The 15173-nt window shown below is 41.9% G+C and overlaps 1 protein-coding gene across 2 annotated transcripts in view; it reads right to left on the reverse strand.

Annotated features, from left to right (window-relative positions):
- Window positions 1–15173, reverse strand: part of ANKRD11 (ankyrin repeat domain containing 11) — a 187363-nt gene that overhangs the window by 151990 nt on the left and 20200 nt on the right. For both annotated transcript variants that reach the window (XM_014600269.3, XM_059713968.1), the window contains exon 2: window positions 4472–4550. The gene's annotated coding sequence lies outside the window, so the exon portion shown is untranslated. The remainder of the gene's footprint in view (window positions 1–4471; window positions 4551–15173) is intronic.

A 15173-nucleotide genomic window follows, 5' to 3' on the forward strand; every position in this document is an offset into this window, starting at 1 on the left:
GAAGTGGGATACAGCAGATAATCCAAGTAAAACGTGGCAGATGATATTTGTGAAACTGTCTGCAATGCATCTCAGCGCGCACACGCACGCACGCACTGTCGTGTAGACTTTAATGATATTTGCTAGGGCTGACCTTCATAATAGCCATCTCGCACTCCTGCAGTTAACGCGTTTACGGTGCCACAAACTATACATTCACTCCATAGGAAATGAAGACTCCTGTCCCCTTCCATCTGGCTACCATCTTTTGCACAGCCTACATCACACACTGAGAAAGAGGCCAGCCTGCATGGAGGTCATCTGAAATGCTCTTTAAACATACACACACACAAAAAAACCTGGGGAACTATATCATTGTTTTGCAGGGTTTTTCTGCGTGTGTGTTTTTTTTAAACGGTATTTTTTGCACAGAAAGGATGTCACCATTTCAGAGCACGTGAGGAGTACAAGAGTATATTTTAACCGAACCATTCTGCTTCTTTAACCAGCTCTAGGTCAGACTAGCATTTCACTCGCACCTGGTTTCCCAGGCCTCTCACCTTTAACATCTGTCTCACCGTGAATTATAGACAAAGCTCTGCCTCTCAAAACACATTTTTGCTTTATCATTCCACATTATGTAAAAACCTCCCATGGTCAGCTTGCCCGCAACGGATGTGTTAAAAACAGAAAATCATTTGACAACTGCTCTAAAATAGGATGAATCATCGCTGTATTAACTACTTATTTGTCTGAGGATGGTGGTCAGGTCTCTAAACCTTTGAGGTGATAGTGTATTCCCAATGGATATTAATATAGATATAAAAATCTGAAAGGGAAGGGAACAGAAAAAAAAATAAAGCCAAGGTTTCATAGACATCAAAAAAACAACAGCTTAATAAAAACAAGCTATATTTTCTTTCCAATATTTTCAGAAATCTAGCATCTTATTTCCCCAAAAAGCAGTAAATATTTAAATGCTAATGTCAATCAGGTTAACATAGTTAATAAAAAAGGTATCGAAAAAATCAGACTGCTTTTTGCTTAAACAATGCTGCCTTTATTGTAACATGGCTTTCAGAAGACAATTTAATTCTGGAAGCATGTATTGAAATGGCCTTTTCACTACGGGCCTCAGCTCGACAATTGTATCCTTCTCGGGAGGTCAGAATGAGGCAGAACTCGAGCTCCGAAAAGCAATTCTGTTTAGCAGCACTACCTTATTCATCCTTTTAATCTTACACCTACATGTTCATCACGAACTTGGTGAAATACTAGTGCCAAAACCACCATCAAAAGCCATTTCAATCTCTCTGCCACTCTGAGAAAGCCCTGACCTCTCTGCTTCTCTAATGAAGATGTTAGGGAAGTGAGAATTATACCAGCTGTCAGCTCTTACACTAGAGTTTCATGATACAGAAACATTCAAATCACTGAATCCTGGAGAATTAGCTCAGTGTATTGTGGCAGATTCTTTCTGCAAAAAAAAACCTCATAACAGGATCCAGCTAACTTGTTAAGAACAAATGCTTTAAACAGCTTGGCAAGGGAAAAAAAAAATCCGTGTATCCTAGACGCGTTACCAGGGTAAGGGCGTCTTGCAGAATTATATAAATTCAAAATGTCTGAAGCTAGTTTCTTAGGTTGGTCCCTCAGCTCTCCCCTTCCCATTCAGTTAGACCGGCTCGGTTTTCTTTACTACTACAGGACAGCGAAGGTGAGTTTTGTACTTTGACCGAGGTGATAAGATTCGTGGCCATTCTGGGATCCCGGGGAGGGGAGTTTCTTGGTGCCTGGCAGACAGCAGACCTTCAGTGCCCCACTCCCGCTAATCCCGCTCTGCTAGTAGCTCCGCCATCTTCAGAAACCAGGTGTGATGGTAGGACGTTGCTACCATCATCCATGCTGTTCAGGTCACTTGTGGAGTCCTCACTGAATTAAATGCAGGGGCCTGATCCTCATGGCTGCCTTTGTAGTGACTGAGGCTGCTCAGCAAAACTTTGCTATAAACTAAAGGACAGATTGATTTATTTTTTGGCCTCTGCATTTTCACTTGAGAACATGCTAATTCATCCTGATGGTCACACATTCACAGACAAAAGACAAGCACTTCTGGCTGAGATGCAACCTTCCTGCAATAGCCAACTGCTATGATGCCACCTGCCTATCTGGGTTTCCAGTAATAAGACTACAATATACCTCACCTCAAAGGCTTCGACGTAGAGGGGCAATGCTCTCCGTGGAGTGAGACAATGCATTAAACTGCTCATTTCAAAGCTTCAGCCAGCCATTCAGGCTGGTGCCAAATCTCATTCACACCCTGGGTTTCTTGGGAGATAGTGTACACGTACACACACATGCTAGTGATATTCATGTGATAAACTGTTATGATCATGTAAACCATGACCTCCTCACCAGCATGGAGAGCCTACTAGCCCATTTCTACAGAGGTTATTTCAACATACACTAGATCTAACCATCAGCATTTTTTTTGCCATTTGCCTCGTATTAAAATTCTTCCCCCTTGCTCCAAATCTCTCCAAATGGTGATGGACCAAAGAGACAACATTCAGTCCAGGACCAATTTAGAAACTGTGAGATCACAACGTTGCTGAGATAAGAGACCTGTATATTGATGGAAAACATCCTCTGGCCATGAGCTCCTCTTCTTGTAGGACTGGAAAGCCCAAGAAGCCCTACCCAAACATCTTGGGGGCCATCACAAACAGAAAAAATCTCCACCTTCCAAAGCATATGCACAATACACAATGCACAATATAAGCATAATCGACCATAAGATCTTATACTAGCTCATACAGCTCACATGCCATCGCAAGTGCAGTAGGATGTATAAGCATCTGCTCAATGCAGTTTCTTGTAGTTGAAAGAGAGCGAATCTAAGCAAAAACACAGCCTTGTTTGCGCTGCTTACTGCACAATCTAGACGAATAAGGCAAATCATCATCACTCATATCTAATTCTGAAGTCCAGTTTGGTAATGAACGCTGCACTTTACGTCTGCTGTGAAGGCTGCATGATGACACAGAGAAGTCTGAGCTGAAGGGCCATCAGGGAGATCCGTCTCTCCTGCACACCACACCAAGGGCTCCCCTCCTCCATCACACTTTAACTGCTGGGCTGCAGCAGGGGAGAGCTGTTGATGCCTGGCTTGTGCTCCCTTTCACCACGGAAGGTTTTTATTATTATTTATACCCACTAAGGGAAAGTGAAAGAGCATCTCATCTGAATCCAAATACTTGAATATTAACAGGGGCATACTTAGTAGAATAGGCTTTGTTTTCAAAATCCAAATGAGAAAAATAAATCCCATAAACTTGTATATCAAGCCACCTGATTCAGCAGGATCTCTATTTATCAGGGAATTAGTCTCCTTTATTAAAAGCGATGAGCATACAATGATAACTAAATTACAACCATTTCACTGCTGCATAAAGCACAAGTCAATCAAGCATCTCGAGCCCCAAGACAGAACCAGAACACTCCCTCTAGGTTTACTGCACATCCTTCACCAGAGTATTTTAGGACCTCAACATTCATCCCCCAATGATCCCTCCACAACTCTCCCCAGCTAGAAGCTGATGGTTTGCACCATGAGAAAAGGGGAAAACCAGCTTTCTATGAGGATATACAATGGCTGCTTCTGCTCTTTGGAACCGCCAATACTTGCGAAAGAGCAGATGCAAGTTCTTCTCCCTTGGTTAGGCTACTAGCATTTTGCTTTTTGCAATCCATGGTCTCCCCCATAATCCATCTCAAATTAACCTTATGTAAATTCACACATACTCCACACTCAATTAGTCACTCCAACAAATAGCTTTTATGTATAAAAAAAAGAATCTATCAATTTCCACAGCTAGTATATTACAATGATGCGAGTCCTTAACAGCTCGCATGAATAGCAGTAATATTACAAAGATTTAATTCATTACTTTTGGGCAAAAAGAATACTGAAGTCTAACCCCTACTACTTTCAGTTGCATTAATTACCACAAACAGATGGAAGAGAGACAAGCTGCATTTTTAATTCAGTCTCTTTAAAAAGGTACTTTTTGGGAGTGAGGGATACACTAAAGGCCCACGACCCATTTCATATTAAAAATGAAAGTACCTCACACTGACACAGGGTACAGCCACAGACATCAGGAAGGTCTATGAACTTTAATGAAGCTACGCAAACCAGTGCTAGACAGTCCAAACACAATCACTTCTTTTAGTATTTATTTGTAAAGAAAACCTTCTTACATTTGGAATTAAGAGGTATTTCTAATAAAAGACAGGCATTCCTTAAACGGAATCTAACCCAGTTCATCTCACCTAATACAAGGTTTACAACATCCACCTTCCTTGTACAAAGATCAGAGGCAAATGAAAAATGGCCACCATGCCTGCTTTAGTACCTGGATTCTGTATACAAGTAATACTAGACAAAAGCAAGTGCACTGGACAAAAAGCAAGTAACCCAAATATTTACCGATTCCATAGCTGAAAGTTGTCGCTAGCAGGGCAGGTATTAAATCCAACAGGGGTGTGTCCCAAAGCAAACCTGTATTCTGAAAGAGAACACTACAATTAGTTCGTGTAAATACTAAAAAAAGTATACTGTTAATTGTAACTTTACTTAAAAACATAACCAAACGCACAAAGGAAACCAAAATATACACCCAATGCAAACCAGTCATCAGGTTTGCATCTACTCCCATGACTTCCGGCTTCGAGAGCCCGTCGTCAGGGATGGGAACAAGAAATGGGTTTCACGACACTTACTGGGACGTCAGCAACTGAAATGTAATTAATCTTTCCCAGATAGCTGAAAATAGGCCACGCCTGTCCCCAAGTCCCTCTACCAATTTTGCAATTTTACAATCACATTTTCCTATTTTTAAAAATATTTTCTTCCCCGTTGCAGCAAGAAATCTCCAAGCACCACGGAAATCTGTGTTCAAAGTGGCGTTAGACCCATTCAGCTGCAAAAAAGAGAAGCTTCTTCTCCAATCTGGTTCGGTTACAATAATCTTCAGTGTTAGTGGGAACAGTAAGTAAATTCAGGCAGAACTGTGATGGTTGGGAAAGCTGGCATACCCTTTTAATTTGAAGAGCAAATCACCAATTAGAAAAGATGGGGCTTTTTATTAACCATTCTTGTGCCGCATCTTTTTAAGGATGTGTTTCAGGTGATGAATTCTGAATTTATAAAGGAGATTAGTTCCAAACCAAATTATAGCTCAGGCTTTAACTCACGCCTCCAGCCATGCAAAGAAGCATGGATCCTAAAGGCAAAGAAAGGGATACTGGAGCCTTGTGTGTGGAGGGAGAGAGTAGGGGTGGGATAAATGCCTGGAAAAGCAAAAGGCTAATTTAGCATCGTGGATATACCCCAAGACTTATGTCCAACGTTAATAAAACTAAAAACGTCCACTTATTTGCTTCACGTTAGCAGATTTTTGCTCATAAATGCCACTCCTCTGGGAAGGAAAATAGTCAGTTAGCTATATAAGGCAAAATGCATACACAGCACTGGATGCTTCAAAACAAAACAATGCCATACAAAGTATAAATCACAGCTCAGGGGTTTTTGGGGGGGGGTTCCTATTAGACTTCCAAACATTTAGGTCGATGCAAGAGCACGTTAAGAAGAATGATGCAAAAACCATTCTACAGATTTCTTCAACCAACTTCATATCCCTAACGTACACCTCTGACCTTTTGGAATGATTCTCCGTTAATTCACAAGCCTTGCTTATCCTGCAATCAGCTTTAAAAGCTAGGGCAGATCAAGGCCTGGGTGCTTTTAAAGCCTGGGTATTGTTACATATCTTGAATACACAAGTGTAAGCATAATACAGAAAGATCACTGGGGTGTATAAAATCAGAACCAAACGCACTGAACCAATGTGATCAGGACAGCAGAAGAAAAACAGTGACACCAGGAACCAATCCCTGCAATTGGAGAAAGTCTGACAGACACTGACAATAACCCGAAGTGGTAGAAATGATGCAAGGTCTCCCAAGCTCCTAAGAGCCAAACCAGTCACTTCAGGAGCTATCTACTAGAATAAACTGAAGAAAGCCTTCCACAAGAATTCCAAGAGTAACCAAAAAGCTTTAGCGCAAATCCGGTGGCTAAGAGAAGCTATGCTGAACTGTCCCAAAACGCAGGGAAGGCTTGGTGTCGTATCCTCCTTGCATCAGCCATTTACCCCTCCCACCCCCCAAAACAGAGGCATTAACAAAAAAAACTGGAAGCCAATATTTCTCAGGCCAGTTCACAAATGTAAGTTAGTGACAAGGGATGCAAAGAAAGCGAGTCCAGTCCATCAACCAGTTTTGGAGCAGCAACATGACCTGGAAGGAACCATCTCTCTCAGGTATGAAATTTGCTGAAAGGATGCGAAATCTGGGGTTTCCAAGCCCCATACAGATGCAGTAACAAGAGCTCAAGAGGACTGCTTGGGCACCCTTATGCAACACCCAAAACACACATAGGCAACCCAAATACTTTCACTGATAATATTCTGTAGAAATCTAGACAAGGGGAGAAGGGGTGCTCCTGGGGAAAAAGCAAAGCAATAAACATCTGCAAATCCACAAGACAAGTTTGCTCATCTTTAAAAAAAAGGGGGGGGGGGGGGGGGGGAAGAGACTTATTTTGGTACAATGTCCCAGAAGCTCAGCACATGCCCAAGAACAAGGCTCTATAAGAATAATTTTCCACCCTAGTCATTTTTGTCCACGTGCAAGTCCCTTTCTTGAGGGCTAACGTCCAGTTCAGAGCAGTGAGTTACATCAGGACCATCACTAAAGAATGGCTCTTCCTGCTTCCGACTCTAGAATAGTCCCTCTAGCTTCGTGACCAAATAGGTCCACTCTGAGTTATACTGTCAATAGTAAAAGCAGGCTCTAAATTGGGATTTTCTGCAGACAACTGATTCATTTCAGGAAACTTACCTGCAAGTCAAGTAAACCATTCCAAAACATTCTTAGTCTGAGGAAATATACTCTTTCCCTCCTCTCAGTGGAAATACTTCATCTAACATACAAGCATGGAGCAGACTGACCAAGTAACGTAAAGGGTCCATACACCTCCACCCAATCTGTTGGATTAAAGCAACTCTCATGATCACACCAGGAGAAAGATGCGACTGGGCTACAGAATGAATACAAATATACATGCACCTTCAAACCTCGAAAGCCCAATCAAGTTCCCATGTTATACAAGCTAGTGACTGAAAGCAGGAGTTTCCAACAAGTCCAAGGCAGGGAGGGATCTCTGCATCACCAACCCCTTCACAGGAAGCGAAACAGGCACAGCACACGCCACAGCAGATGAAAACCCAGAACTGTACGTGAACAAAAGCCAGCAGTGAATGAACAAGAGGAAAACAGCCAAGGTGGTTCCTCTCCGAAGTGTTCCAGGAAACACTGCATTCACCTCCGTGACCCTCGAGGGGTACCCGCACCCACTCGAGACCCATTCTCATTTCTCTCTTCTGTGTTGAGATGAATAGTGTGCAGGCACGACCAGCCCCTAGAAACAAAGGCTCCGCTCTAGTCTACCACTTCTCTGTGTCAGTGCAATGAGTATAAGTAACCAGCCCAACCACCATGGTAATTAGGAGACATTTGCAGTGACCTTGTCCATTCCCGATTGCAGAGCAAGGTGCTCTTTCCAGTCTCGTGTTCCACAGAGTCCCAGTAATTTTGCTAGGTTGACCCTTTTACTTCAGTCTCCGACTCACATTTGCACTTATCCACTGCCTCACAAAGATTCGTGCTCCCAACCTTTTCCATCACAAGATCCCAATGGATAAACTGAGCTGTAGGCATCGCTCTCTCCATGCTGTTTCTCCACAACACAGCCATTACAGTCTTACACCCGCCTATTTTCGCAATGTGACAGCTTATCAGAACTTCATTCACCTTGTGAATCCCAGTCGGATTCGGTGTTCATGCCTTACAGCCATCTTCTGTTGTAGTCTTATGCCATGCTGCTCCTGTTAAGGATAGGAAGTGGCACTTGAAGGTCTGCCTCTGAACGGGCCTTGCCTCAACACAACAGGGTGACTGCAGCCTAGGCAGACCTAGGGAAAGTCCGATTTCTAGGTGAATGGTACCCAAGCAATGATAGGAGCCCTGGTCATCTGAGGAGGGGTTTGCAAATTCCCAGGTCACTGGGCAAAGGGAACTGGAAGATCCCCAAGAGTTGCTTGGAGCACCTCTCATTCTTGGACTGACACAAAGGGAAACTCCAGCACTGGAGGAATGAACACTAAGCACAGGACCCAAACCACCTCCCCTTGTCACTGGTTACTAGCTGGAGTGGAGCCGTCAGCCACCACGTGGAAAAAACAAAACAAAAAAACCTCAAAAGGAATAGGGCAACCTAATAGGAAGGAAAGATGCTGGGGAAAGGACCAGGCAACAGGAAAGCCTGGGCAGGGCCAGAGGAAGAAAATGCTGGAGCCAAAGAGTATTTTTCAGGAAGTGATGAACAGATGGGAGGGTGAGGCGAGAGGGGAAGTAGAAAGGATACTGGTTAATCTCTTGTCCTGTTCATGTTAAAAGGAGAGAAAGAGACTGTTACATCAAAGACTGGGCAAACACCCCTCTTTCATGCAAGCAATTCCTGGAGTGTCGGAGGGATACTGTGCAATTGTGAAGGGGGAAGCTCATGATACAGGATATTAGGGCATGCCTCGCATTCATATAGCGCCTCTTACCTTTAAGGAAGCTTATGAGTGAAAACAATTTCCATTATAAGAATGGCTTTATTTAAAAAGAAGTTCTCACTTGCAGAAAAAGCAAGCAAATAAACTAAAACAAAAATCGTAGCTGAACTTCAATTCTCCCACTCTGGAAGTCCAGGAACACTTTATTCTACTGCCTGGGAAGCACCAGGGTAATCTATCAACCAAACTGCTACAAGAAGTCAAAAGAAATCCTGTACCGTGAACTACAAAAATGCAATTTTCACAACAGATTCTAGCCGACGTTCCCTTTCTTGGGCAAGATGTTCACGTAGGATTGTATTTAATACTCCAGTAATATTTTAAGATATACACAACATGAATTTAAGCTTATGCATGTACTGCGCAAAGGCACCAAGCGTTACAGTTTCAATTTTTGCTAACACTGTAAGGAAGAAACTAGCTATATTCTGTAGTAATTCAAAATGTTTCTATTTAGACAAAGAATTTACTGTAGAAGAGTGATGTCAAACACGTCCCATACAGCAGACTTGGCCTGCTAAATGTATGTGTAGTACACAAGATCTTCCAATTGTTCTGAAACCAAAAAGCCAGTACACTTGGCAGCTGGGAAAGCAACTATTCAAGGTAGCTGTTTAGACCTCAACATCCACCTATTTGAATACATTTTAGGGGTCACTGGTTTAAAAAGTACACATTACACTAACCTGTTGGAAAGTAAGAAAGAGTTTCCCCATCCAACTTTTCCTTAGAGTTGCATTCTGCTGAAAACTTTGTGCTTCAGAAGCTAATGCATGACTGCATTCCCTGCTGCTGCCTTCTTTCTGCAAGCGCACACTGATGACTGTTCGTGTAATCCATACAACCCTGCACTGCATCTTCAAAAGTTAACTGCAGCTACAAATCAACTAGGTCATTCTGCAATACGATATCAAAATGGTAGAATTTTAAATTTACTTTGCAATGAAACTGTGGCATAAAAATAAAAGAAAATAAAGTGTTCAAGGACATCAGGTTTTGGTTTAAGAGGGCTGAGAAACTGCTGTGGTTCTTCATAATGTTAACATAGTAAGAGAGAAACTCTAGGTAAGTGGACTCAGTTCTACTCCAGCCGTTTGAAGTCTTCCTACCAGCCTCTCTTCTCCAGCAGATGCAAGCTAATGCAAAATGCATCGTCACCAGCCCTTGCCCAATGATGAGTTATTGATTCTTTTTGCTGCATCTGCTGACAAAAATCTGTAGGCTTCCCAGATTTATAGTGCATGGCATGCCTTTTGCTTACATCTGCTCTGAAAAAGTCTGGGATTAGGCAATTACTTGGCATACTTGCAGTTCCTTCATAAAAGCATCCCTTACACCTTTATCGAAAAGAAGCTGGATATCTAGTGCTCTGAAAATGAAAACACTTTACAACCACACAAAGTGAATTTGGAAAAAAAATTTCAAATTATTAATACTTGCCCATGTTAAGGTTAAATATGGATATTTATAGCACTTTAAAAAAAAATCAGGAAGTTCCGATCCAAAACAACTGACTCGGTCCAAAAGCAAGTCAGAAGATGACATAACAGACTGATGGCATTGAGTAAAAAGTATAAAACTAGATATGGTTTTAATAACTACGTCAGATGCAGAACTTTCATTGTGACACAAGGTGTATGATAAACAGGGATCCTAGTTTTCCATGGAGGGGGAAAAAAATCCCCAAAAAAATCTCCGTTTAAAAAAATATATATATGGAAAAATCTGTCTATTTCCACAACCTATTTAAAGTGCAGTGGCATGTGCATGTATAGGTATAGCTATAGGTATCCATGTAGCGCATGGTATGATGATGATGATAAGCACACACAGGAGCTTTTATCATTATGCTAAGAACATGTAATGAATGCATTTGAAAAGTAAATACAAAGAGAGCAGGCCTTTAAGCTGCAAAGCAATACAAGTATATTTTGATTTAGCAGACACTAACTTGCATTAATTCAGATTTGATGGTGATCCAAAATGAAGCAGGACACCTATGGAACCAACACTGACTTTAGCTGCTGGTTTAGTCACAGGCTCATTTGAAAGTCTCTTCAGGGAGAAGCACGTGCTTCCCCCCCACCAAATACATGCAGACGCACCGTGCTCATCTGTTTCACTACAACACAGAATTTAAGGGAAAGAATGGATTTCAATGAGGGGTCTTCAAGAGTACTATATAAAGGATGCACACTCAGGAATGCACAAGGGATTGATAAACTTACACTTCCAGATAAGCACCATTATCTCAAATGAGCAACTCAAAGATGCATGGTTAGTGAATTTGAACACATCTGAAAATATTTTTTGCAGTGCCTCAAACATGTTGGGGTTAGTCTAATGAAATTACTCATGCAGCTTCATGCAACATGCCAGAACCTGAATACCACCATTGTTTCACGCTCCTTGGTGTTGAAAAAGGAAATCCATGTTCATATATTGTGACAGCAGGTTAAGTTTCAAGAAAATAAAAGAAAGGGTAACGGGAGTGCAATGCCATGAGACAATGGCATTACATATCCCTTTGACCTATGAGTTACCAACCTCCTGGCAATATTTGTAGACATTCACCTCTGCAAAAGGAGACATTACCCTCCCCTCTGCTTTGCAAGCAAAATTAGTTTTCACAAATGGGCCAAAGAGCACCCCCAAGTTTTTGTTTTGTTTTTTTCAGTATAAAAGAGTCAAGGCTGGTACCTGTAACAGAAAAATCCAGCCAGTGGTTTCCATCTGCAATAGCAAACAAAGTCTTAATCACAATTTCTCCAGCAGAGCTGAAGGCAGGCTTGTCCCATCTACGCTGGCTGGAAAAGCCTCTGTGCAGTGGGATTTACTGCTGACCGTTGTCAGGCTTATGCCAATAGGAAGAGCACACAGAGGACGCACTGCGATTTATTTTAATACAACCAAGCACATGGAAATTAGACTCCAATAAAGCAAAACAAGAGTGATAATACTTGTACTCTAATTGTGTCACTGGCATCTTCACAGCTCAACATGCTCACTTTTGTTAAGGGTCTGACGTGTATTTGTCAGTATTGTTTTTTAAAAAACCAGGAGTCAGCAATCTTAAACTACTAAGGAGGCATTATGGAGTCTATGGGAAAGATTTCAACAGCAGTCAGATTATCCTAACTATGAATGAGCTGGGGAGGTGGGGCAGGGGGAGAATCAAAATATGAAGAAGGAGTCCCACCTTCTGACAAACACCCTGAGTTTGTAAGCTGCAAATGGACAGAGCTCTCAGATTGTCAAAAATATGGAAAATTTTGGTTAATAATTTTAAGGAGCTCTGTAAGTCATACCATGTAGACATCAGGGCAGATTTGCACCTTACAGACTAACCAAAGAAGATGTAGATACACATAATACACTTTGGCTAGTCTATATCTACTTGACCTCAAAGTCAAGCTGCTATATTTTAGCCTTTGGATGTAAAGAAAGATTAGAAAGGTATACATCCAAAGCTCCTGTTGTGTCTTTACCAAAAGCAGCAACTAGCAGGCTGTCAAGAGGCAGAGAAAGAGAAAGCCCCCACTTTCCTTTTGTAAACCCCAAAAGCATAAAAACCACCATCTCTTTTTTCATATAAAGTATTTACAGAGCTCCAGTGAAGACAGTGCGAACATCCAGGTTGTCATTTGTTTAAACAATATAGCTAGCGCCAATGTTCTGTTGCTTAAATGTTTTTGCTTAGACTCACAATTTCTTTTTTTTACCTTTGTTAAATTGCTTTTATCATACTATTTACACCATCTGACAAATCAGGAACTGCATTTCAGAACAAAGTGAATGTTGAAGGATCCTACAAGACTATAGATATCTATTGCTGTCCATGTCACAGATGTTTCAAAAATTCAAATTCTCTCACTGCGGATGTCTATGGTACCCTTCTGCCTCTATTTGCTGTAAGATTCTAGCAGTCCAAATAAAAGCATGATTATTCATTTCAATAGGTCGAGAAAAGTAAGTAAACTGCTCACACAGTTTGAATACAAATCAAATCATTAATGTTGCCAGAAGAAAGCTACCCAAGCAATGCCTACCTTGCGTATTTGTGTATTCAAGAACCAGCTATTATTGTTGTATGGATTCTAAATACAGTCTTTTGTAAACCACTGCCACAGTGGAGACAGCTGAACACAATGAATTCTTCAAATATACTGAAGACCCACTACCTTCCCATTCTTACTGGTTAGCCGTTTTCTCTAGATCAAAAACTTCAGATCTTCTACGCCTATGAACACATCAGAATGACTAATACCTAAAGTTGTATAACAACTTGCTACTCTTCCCGAGAAAAAAAATCTGTTAAAGCTATTTGAAAAATACTTGGCAAGTAAAACAAAAATTGAGATCTCAAAATGGTCACAGCAGTTAGCAAAAGCAGAAGGCTTCAATTCACTTGTTTCAGCAGCTCGGTTTTTTCCTGATTATGGAAGGTGGCAGAAGAGATTAAAAGGAACCTGAAGAGTTTCTACTGTGCCTAGACGTCTCCTACGTTGTGTGTATTTCTATAAAATGTTAATTATTCACAAGTGTGTTCTCATCTCTTCCTTCACCCTAGGTCTCCTATTAGCTGGGCTGATTAGCAGAAAGTCAAACTAGTTTCTGCAGTTTCATTTAGCAACCTTCGATAATAGCTCGTGGATGAAGTTGGCCCTTCTGTGCCAACAGTGGAGACCAGACTTGTTCCGGCAGATCAGACATACATGCAGTTTTCAGGTTGATCTATTGTGCATAAGAGGCCTCCACTAGTTCTAAGCAAGCCCCTTAACCATTCTAAGTGTCTATTGACAGGTTGCTCAAAGGGGAACACAGAAATCTGTACGAACTATAGTAAGAGTGTTTTTCCTTTTCAGTGACATGACTAACACCAACAGACCTTTGGTTTCCTCGATAGGAAACAAGGCAGGGCCTAAAGTGCAATGCACAAAAGCTTGAGCGAAAATCTAGAAAGCCACAGACCTATTAACTCTTGCCCCTGGAACCTCAAAGGCTCCCCTAGATCTTTCTTGTGAACTTTCCGTTAAAGGCTTCAGCAGTAGCTATCAGTACAACTAATGTTTCTGACCTTTAGAGCCTTGACAAATCTCTTCCAAAGAGCAGCTGTAATCACACATGTACAAAGCATTAAAAGAAACCAGCCTAAGCACAATATTATGTGCAAGCAGCAGTGAATTCTCCTGCTTTAGAAGAGCACTTTATGAGTAGGTATTAGTAGTTACCCAACAACAGGCATGCAGCTAAAGCACCAAAAGAAGGGCTTCCGATACAGCGTACCGCCACAGACAGCAACATCACCTCTGTCTGAGTTCGCATCTGCTGCCACCCCAGCTCTACATCTTAACATTAAAACTTCTGGAGCCCCCAAGCTTATTCTAGTGTGCAACACCTCCAGACCATTCCTCTTCGAGATGAAGCAAACTGGCGCAAGCCCCTTTGGTGCAAACAGGGAATCCTACAATGAGACTTGGTATTATTCTGCAAAGTCAAACTGTTCAGTAAGGGAACTCTGGAGCCTGACACCAAGAGGGGAGTGAGAAGAGGAAGGGAGGTGGAAATTCTCCACTTCAAACATCTGCCTGAGCCCCATCTCAATTGGCAGGCATCTCTCCCCACACCAGCATGCAGTGAACAGGGTAACAGTCTAGAGTAAGACAGCTAAATACAAGGAAATACATCTAGGAACAGACAGCATAGGCCACACCAATAGGAGGGGACGCTATACTGTAAAATAATTGCTCAGAATGGGACGGGGGGGTGTCAGCTGAACAGGACTGACAAGCACAATGTGGTGGCAGAGGTGACAAATGCAGAGAAATATCAAGTAGAAGTTGATGGGCCTTATAAAAAGCCCTGCAGCAATTACTGAACCCATTACTGAAACACTGTGTCCAGTTTTGGTATCCTCTCTTTAAAATAAACCTTGACACATTGAAATGGTTTAGAGAAAGAGATAAAAATCTCTGAGGTCTGGACAACCTAACCTCCAGTGAAAAGGCAAGAGAAACAACCTATTTAAGTTTAACAAAGAACAAATTTAATAGGTGGCTTGATCATGGGCTACAAGTACGCACTCTGAGGACAAGGCTTTTGAGAGAAGAGGACTCGAATATAGGCAGACAAAGGCCTAACAGGATCCGGCTGCAAGCTGACATCAAAGAAATGCCTTCTGGAAGTAAGGTACAGATCCTGGAGCGTGATCCAGGAATGACAGGCAGTGCCCCCCCTACCATTTGAAGTGTCTAAAGCAAGACCGAGCACCTTCCTGAGAAAACGATTTGGTGTACCTCAACTAGAAACCATGGGCGCTGCAGGAAACACTAGGTGAAATTCTCTGCCCTGTGGGATGTAGCTGGTCAGATTAGTCCCTTCTGCCTTTAGTATGTCTCAACTTGCAAGAGTCAAGAGTCGTTAGCAGTTTTATCCACATGGCTGGCT

This window comes from Alligator mississippiensis, chromosome 10 (assembly GCF_030867095.1).
Source record: "Alligator mississippiensis isolate rAllMis1 chromosome 10, rAllMis1, whole genome shotgun sequence".
Lineage (NCBI taxonomy): Eukaryota > Metazoa > Chordata > Crocodylia > Alligatoridae > Alligator > Alligator mississippiensis.